Consider the following 7462-nt stretch of genomic DNA (forward strand, 5'->3'; position numbering starts at 1 on the left):
GATTTACAAACATTTGGGTTAAAGTTGGAAAGGCTTTCACTTTTCAATACATGTTGTCGATGGTGTTCTGATGTAGCTTGATGCATGATGCTTTGTTCTTTCATGTGCCTTAATGCTTTATTGTGGATGCCATGTTTTGTGCTATGGTTATCTCGTGTACTTGTGCTTTTCACATGCATTGTGCATTTATGCATTGCTTTTCCATTTGTTGCAAAGGTCTTACCATGAGCTTCGTTTTGCTTCAATGGCAGTGTCTAATTGCTATGGTCATCTCATGTACTTGTGCTTTTCGCATGCATTGTGCATTTATGCATTGCTTTTCCATTTGTTGCAAAGGTCTTACCATGAGCTTCGTTTTGCTTCAATGGCAGTGTCTAATTGCTAACAATGATTCTGACTTGACAGCCGCATAGAGCTCGAAAAGGCGATCACTTTTCCTTTTTGGAGCATGTCCAAATTCTTCATGGATTGGAAGTTATGGATTGTTAAAGTTTTGATAAAAAAGGAGTTATTGATGATGTGGCATATGGATTCACATGCTGCTTACAAACTGTGCTTGGTAGGGGCTATGTGCTTAGGTGGCACTTATGTCACGATACGATTTTGTAGTCTAGAATGTATTAGGCTAGCATGATCAAATGTAATAATTAGAAGTAGGCTAGGTAGGTTTAAATGGCCAAATGCCATATGGATAATGTATTGGATATGTTAATTGATTAATATATATGGAGCACTCACACATGTTGGTCCTAGGATAGGAATGGGTAGGAATGCATGGGTATGCATTAATAAATGGTAGGCATAAAAGAGTCATAGACTAAGGGTAGAATAATGGGGTATGCCCAAGGGATGGATCCCAAGAGGCATGAGAGGTTGTGACCTCTCGTATGCATGGAATGAGTGTATAAGCCATTATGCATTCATATGTGGTTTGTGGATGGCATGAGCATTGTAGAGTTGTCAATAGCAAAAGTACACTCACGTTGGCACTCCTTCCACCCCATTTGGAGGGCCAATACTTCTCTAATTTTGCATCATTCTCTCACACATGTGCATCCTCCACCAACCGGTACGTGACAAGTGGTATTAGAGCCAAGATCCTCTGACTGTGAGAGCCTGCCATGTGGAAGTTGCAATAGTCACTGACATCGGCGTGAAGTCATCGAAGAGAATCAAGATTCACCCATCAAGAAATCACTAGGGGGCTTCCTTTTCCCTCTCTGAAAGTTGCTTTCTTTTTTGTCGATAGGCAAATTTTTTTTATTTGTGGGGAACCGGCCTTGCGCCGCCAATCACAGGCCTTCAGGGCCCCTGTGTAGTCCGCGGGCTGCATTAACTACCCCCGTCGGGCGTAGTCCCCGACGTGGGAAGCCTTTATATAATGCCTTGTGTAGGCCTTTTGGGAAGGCCTTGTGCACAGGCCTTAGCCGCATGGCGTGTGGTACGCAGCGCCGCGAAGTACATCACAGTCCACGACCCGCGCCTGGGAGCCACTGCCAACCCTTGCAGCTGCCACGTGCTACCCTTACTAGTTGCCTCTGCCACGTCCCTAGATCCTCTGCTACAGTTGTCCCACCACCATCAATCCTGTTTCCCCGTTAGCCGTCGCCACGTGTCGGCTCTTTAACTTGTACCCTGCGCCTCACTAGCGCCTTAGCCGCCTCTGCCCCCCCTTGCTGCAATTCACGTTAAATGTCCCCCCCCTTCATCATTACTTACCATTTCGAACTTCCCCCCCTCATCATTACTTACTCCCTCATTACATTGTTTAATTGCCCTCCCCCTTTGCATTTCGAAATCCCTCCCCTCGTATTTCAAACCCCCCCTCCCTTCTCCTTAGTTAGTTCCCTTTCCCTCAGTCCCTCTAGTTCCTCATTTTCCCCCTTGCCACCATTCAAATTTTCCCCCCACCTTAATCGGAATTAAAAAAAAAACCCCTCTCTCCTCTAACTTCGAAGGACCCCTTTGTCTTTTTTTCCTTTTTCCCCCTCCTTACCTTGCAATTTTATTTATTAAAACATTTAAAAAAAAGATAAAGATAAAATATAAAAACAAAATGGAGAAAATAAGAAGAAAAAAAAAAGAATAAAAAGAAGTTTTAAAAAAATAAAGCTTAAAAGAAAAATGAAAAATTGAAAGAATATAAAGAGTAGAAGCTAAGCTATAGAGAAATTGATTTAAGAATAGAGATTAGATACTATTTAAAGAAAAGGTTAGAAAAAAAAAAGAAGGGGTCAAAAAATAAAATAAAAGACAACATTTTTTTTTAAAAAAAGGGAGATTATTGAGAAAATAAAGGGAAAAAGGAAGAGAAGATAATAGAGAGAAGGGCATGGTAGTTAAAAATTTGGAAATCGAAGCGTTTTGAGTGAAGCATGGTCACTTCACAATTAGCAAGGAGGGGACTGCTACAAAAGACTATTAAAAAGTGGAGGAAACTCGAATGAAGGCTACAAAAGTGACTCATCATCTAGAAAAGAATGGAATACACAATTGCATGGTGATGACAAGGGTCAAAAGATTGATCTACTTAAACTCAAGATGAGCATTTAGGACAAAGAATGAATTAATATTGCATTTGCATGTAGGATAATGAAGTAATAAATGCATTTGCATGTAGGATCATACGTAAAAAAAGGAAAAACTCAAGAATGGAGCATGTGCACAACTATTACTTTGGAAATGTACACAATGGTATCATATAGAGACACTCGATAAGGATTCTTTGGAAGGCATCCATGGTGCCAAGAGTCTTGAAGTTAGAAACCTAGAGATGGTTAAGTTATTCTCTTAGGTTGGGTTGATGAGCCAAGGTAGTACTGCTCTTCCCAAGCAAGAGGGTGCTATACATGGCCATAGGTCGTGGATATGTAAGCGCTTAGTAAGGTATGGTGACCTTAGGTCTGGTGACCTTAGAGAGATCTCAAGTAATCGGTAAGTCATGGACGCATGACTATGGGTGGATCCACAATTAAACCTAGTGGTCTAGAATGAGTACTCAAGTAAGATCTGGTGATCTTGATCTTGTAAGTTAGGCCTATTTTGTAAGTTTTGGGTCTGATCAACTTAAAACTAATGGTTCCAAACTGGTCACTTGGAACTTGGACCAATGCATGCATGCATATGAGAGAGATAGATTAGGAAATGGTATCCTATTGGAAAGGAAAAGTAGAACAAAAATGGATTCCTACTAACCCTAATGGATAAAGTTGAATTAGTCTTTGTAGGAATGTCCAAAGCAAAGGAGTATATGGACGACACAACGTGAAAGATAAGTACTATGCCTTTCTTATTGATTTATTTGAAAATTGGCTTTAAAGGAACATACTAATGTTGGATTTGTTTGGCAAGAGTACCAAATATGAAGATGAAAGATTGAAGTTGTTGTATGGAAGTTTATACAGGAACCTAATGAGTGCTAAAGACCATGAAGACAAAGGAGAATACCTAATAGATGAGGACATCTATGTCCCAAGCAAGAGGGCATGTAACAACATGATTTTGTAGTCTAGAATGTATTAGGCTAGCATGATCAAATGTAATAATTAGAAGGTAGGCTAGGTAGGTTTAAATGGCCAAATGCCATATGGATAATGTATTGAATATGTTGACTAATTAATATATATGGAGCACTCACACATGTAGGTCCTAGGATAGGAATGGGTAGGAATGCATGGGTATGCATTAATAAATGGTAGGCATAAAAGAGTCATAGGCTAAGGGTAGAATAATGGGGTATGCCTAAGGGGAGGCATGAGAGGTTGTGACCTCTCGTATGCATGGAATGTGTGTATGAGCCATTATGCATTCATATGTGGTTTGGGGATGGCATGAGCATTGCAGTGTTGTCAATAGCAAAAGTACACTCACGTGGGCACTCCTTCCACCCCATTTGGAGGGTCAATACTTCTCTAATTCTACATCATTCTCTCACACATGTGTATCCTCCAACCAGTACGTGACAACTTAACTAATCCTACCCCTAACCATGGTTATTGTGAGTTACTTGACCATTGACCAAGGTAAGGTTAAACTAACCTTAGTAAGAACAGAGACTAAACCAAGGGTACTTCTAACTAACACTGGTTATAACTGCCACGTGGTAAGAACTTAGAAGACTTTGAAGAAAACTCTGAAGCGAGGAGTGTGATGGCGTCGAAGCGGCAATGAAATTGGCCAGGAAGGCTTAGAGAGCACGTAGGAGGCAGCTGTTGCAGATCTAAAGCTCATGAAGATGCCGGGAGCCACTCGTAGGTCAAGTGCCGTGGAAGATCAGCTTATGTCCGCCTTTGGTTGAGATTCTTCAACTGCATCCAAACATCTTCTTTCTGCAAATCTTTTAATGTTCTACTCTTTGTTGATCATCTAGCATTGGCCTCTGGCTTCGTTGATTCTGCATCCTCGGTAACAGTCGATTCGCCTGGGATCGTTTCTACGCAGATCACCCTACTCAACGGGGAGACTTTGTAGAATACATTGCTACTCTGCTCTGGCGAAAGAGAATGATTAAGAATTGCAATGGGCTTATGTGGAGTGAAGAAATTGATGGAAGGAGCCCGTTTTGGCGCTAGTGCTGTCGGTTCTGAGATTTGTAGACAGAGAGGCCGCTCCAAAGTAGGCTGTTGATGAAGGTGGCCCGTTGGCCCATTCTAGAGGCCTGTGGAGGAAATATGTGCTCACAAGGAGATCCGTGAAGGAAAGGCTGAGAATCCGTCTATGCTTAGATGCACCTAGGGAGATGTGTGGAGGTCCCTTGCCACCCAGAGTTCGTTTTGCTAGAGCGGGCTGGCTGTTGGAGCCTTAGTCATTGAAGTTGGTTGGTCTGAGTTGAAGGAGAGGCTGAGGAGCAGCTCGTTAGAGGCATCCTCTAGTCATCGAGTGATGAGGCTCGTCTATGGAGCCTTCGTAGATGCTGATTGCTTGTTGGTTTGCATGGACAGCCACTCAAACTTTGTGGAGGTTGGACTTAGTGGTGGCTGAGGGAGGAATGGCAACAAGGAGGCTAAAATCGCCAACCAAGGAGAATTGCCTTGCAACATTCCTCACACAGGAAATCCATTCATTTGTTGAGGATGCTGGTTGAAGCTTCTTCTCAGAGAACCTTGAGGATCTTTCTCTCTTTTTCAAGAACTGAGCTTGCCTTGCTCACACCTCATGAGACACCTCTCTCATGAATTTCTCATAAGAAGAATTGAAATGAGCGGAAACCAATGGATGGAAACTTGTCTCACAGAGAACACTCAAGAAAAACTGCTCAATCTAAAACTAAAACTAGCTTTGGAGAAAACATGAGCTCCTAAGGCATACATATAACTAATCTAGGAGTCTAGACCTATGCTCTGATACCAACAAAAAGTTATTATGTGTATAACACTTATGGATACTTTAAAACTATAAATGCGAGATTGCTGTGAAACCTGTTTTGCATACTGCGTGGGTAAAAGGGTCCCAAAAAACATAAAGAGCGAGTAGGTTTGGGCTGAAAAATATGACCTTGGGGCGCGGATGTAAAGCATTAATGCCAATGGGGACCTTTTTGAGATATAGGTACCATGCCCCCTTCCATTTCTCGATCACGTGCATGACAACTAAGTCGATGATGCTAAGATGATAAAACTTATACTTTAGGAACTTGCGTGATACCTCTAACTCAGTCTGCTTAGTAATGGGGTTTTGGTAGATGTCAAGAATATTTTCCCACATTGGTGTGGCCTCAGTGATGGTGATGCCCAAGAGCTTTCTCAACATGGCAAAGGAGATGGGTGAAATAAGCAAGCAGGTTTTGGGTGGTTGGGCTTGGGAAAAGCCAAGATCTATTCCGTAGCTCGGCCTTGTAGTTGTCCCACTACCCCTTGGCCTTGGCCTTGACTACCAAATCAAATTCATGGTTCACCCAATCATACAAACTGACATTGACTAGAAGGTGTTCCCTCGGTGTTCCAATGGGATGACTCAAATGCGGGGCGAATACATATGGCCAAACACGGTCCTCCCTGACTCTTGTATGACTTCCATGGTGTGGAAGGCAGCAATATGTACACTCTCTCTCATAGGGATCACATGGAGAATGTCTATGAGGAGATGAAGAGCAATTGGTATCATGTCGAAGAGGACAGGGAGGGGCTCAACATTGAGAACCATTGTTGTCCCTGTTTCTCCCAAGTGCAAGTTTCGAGGGTGTTGGTCACCTACAGTCGTGTCGTTGCTCGTTGTAGCATAGGTCCTTGATTCGTATTCTGATGAGAGGTGTAGGCTAATGTGTTGAAAGCAAATCTCATGCATGGGTGAGAAAGAGGGCTTGATCATAACGATTGATGGAGACTCTCGCCTCCATTGGAATTCAAGGGTTTAGAAGGGGATTTCAGGGTTCGAAAAGGGGACACGGTTGAGAGAGCTATCTAGGAGTTCTAGGGTTCAGAGGGGGTTGTAAGGTTTAGGAGGAGTCCAATGTTGAGGAGTGGAGAGCTAGTCTCCTTTGCGGATTCGAGGGGTAAGGGTTGAGGAGGAGGGACAAGGAAGGAAGAGGAAGAGGGAGGAGTGTCAAGGAGGAGGGAGGAGGAGAAGGGAGGAGGAGGGAGAAGGAGGAGGAGGGTGGAGGAAGAGGGAGGAGGGAGGAGGAGGAGGAGGGTGGAGGAAGAGAGAGAAGGAGGAGGGTGGAGGAAGAGGGAGGAGGGAGGAGGAGGAGGGTGGAGGAAGAGGGAGAAGGAGGAGGAAGAGGGAGGAGGGAGGAGGAGATGGAGAAGGAGGAGGAGGAGGAGGAGGGAGGAGGAGGGAGGAGGAGGAGGGTAGGGAGTGCAAAGGTAAGGGCGTGCTAGAACACGATAGTGTAAGAGAGCATGGACGCAATGGAGATCAATCACATGAACACAATAGTGAGCTTGAACACTGAATCCCAAAGAGTGGGAGCTTCATTTCATTGAGAGATATTTATACATGGTCTCTACACAATCCCTAGGTACCTCCGTGGTGGGACCTCTTTTGTAGGAGACCTTTTGGACAAGTCCCTCCACATTTGGGGGAGACCTTTTGGGTCTCTACACAAAGTGGGGGGACCTTCGGGTCCCTACACAAAGTGGGGGGACCTCAAAAAGTGTAGGCTTTTAGTCTCTCTCTCTAGATTTAGTATTTCTCTCTCTAGATCCTGATTTTGCAAGTATGATTGGATCTTTTCTAGAGAGGATTTTGGCTATCCTCATCCTTTAAGATTCATCATACCATCTTTCAGGCTCAAGATATTACAAGCAGAGCTTTGCCACTACTCTACACACACAATGCTCTCATCATTGTCCTCCTAGACTGCACTTTTGGCCCTTGTTGCCACCGGGTTAACAACTACTGTGGACCGATTTGATTACCCGTCGAGTTATGGTTGAGTCTACAGATGATGTTGTGTTGCACCTGTTTTTACCCAATGAGTATGGTAAAGATGGCATCGGTGATATATGGAGCGAGCTTGTTGTCG

This window comes from Dipteris shenzhenensis, chromosome 3, assembly GCF_047967505.1.
Source record: "Dipteris shenzhenensis isolate YYH24624 ecotype China chromosome 3, Dip_SZ_1.0, whole genome shotgun sequence".
NCBI lineage: Eukaryota > Viridiplantae > Streptophyta > Polypodiopsida > Gleicheniales > Dipteridaceae > Dipteris > Dipteris shenzhenensis.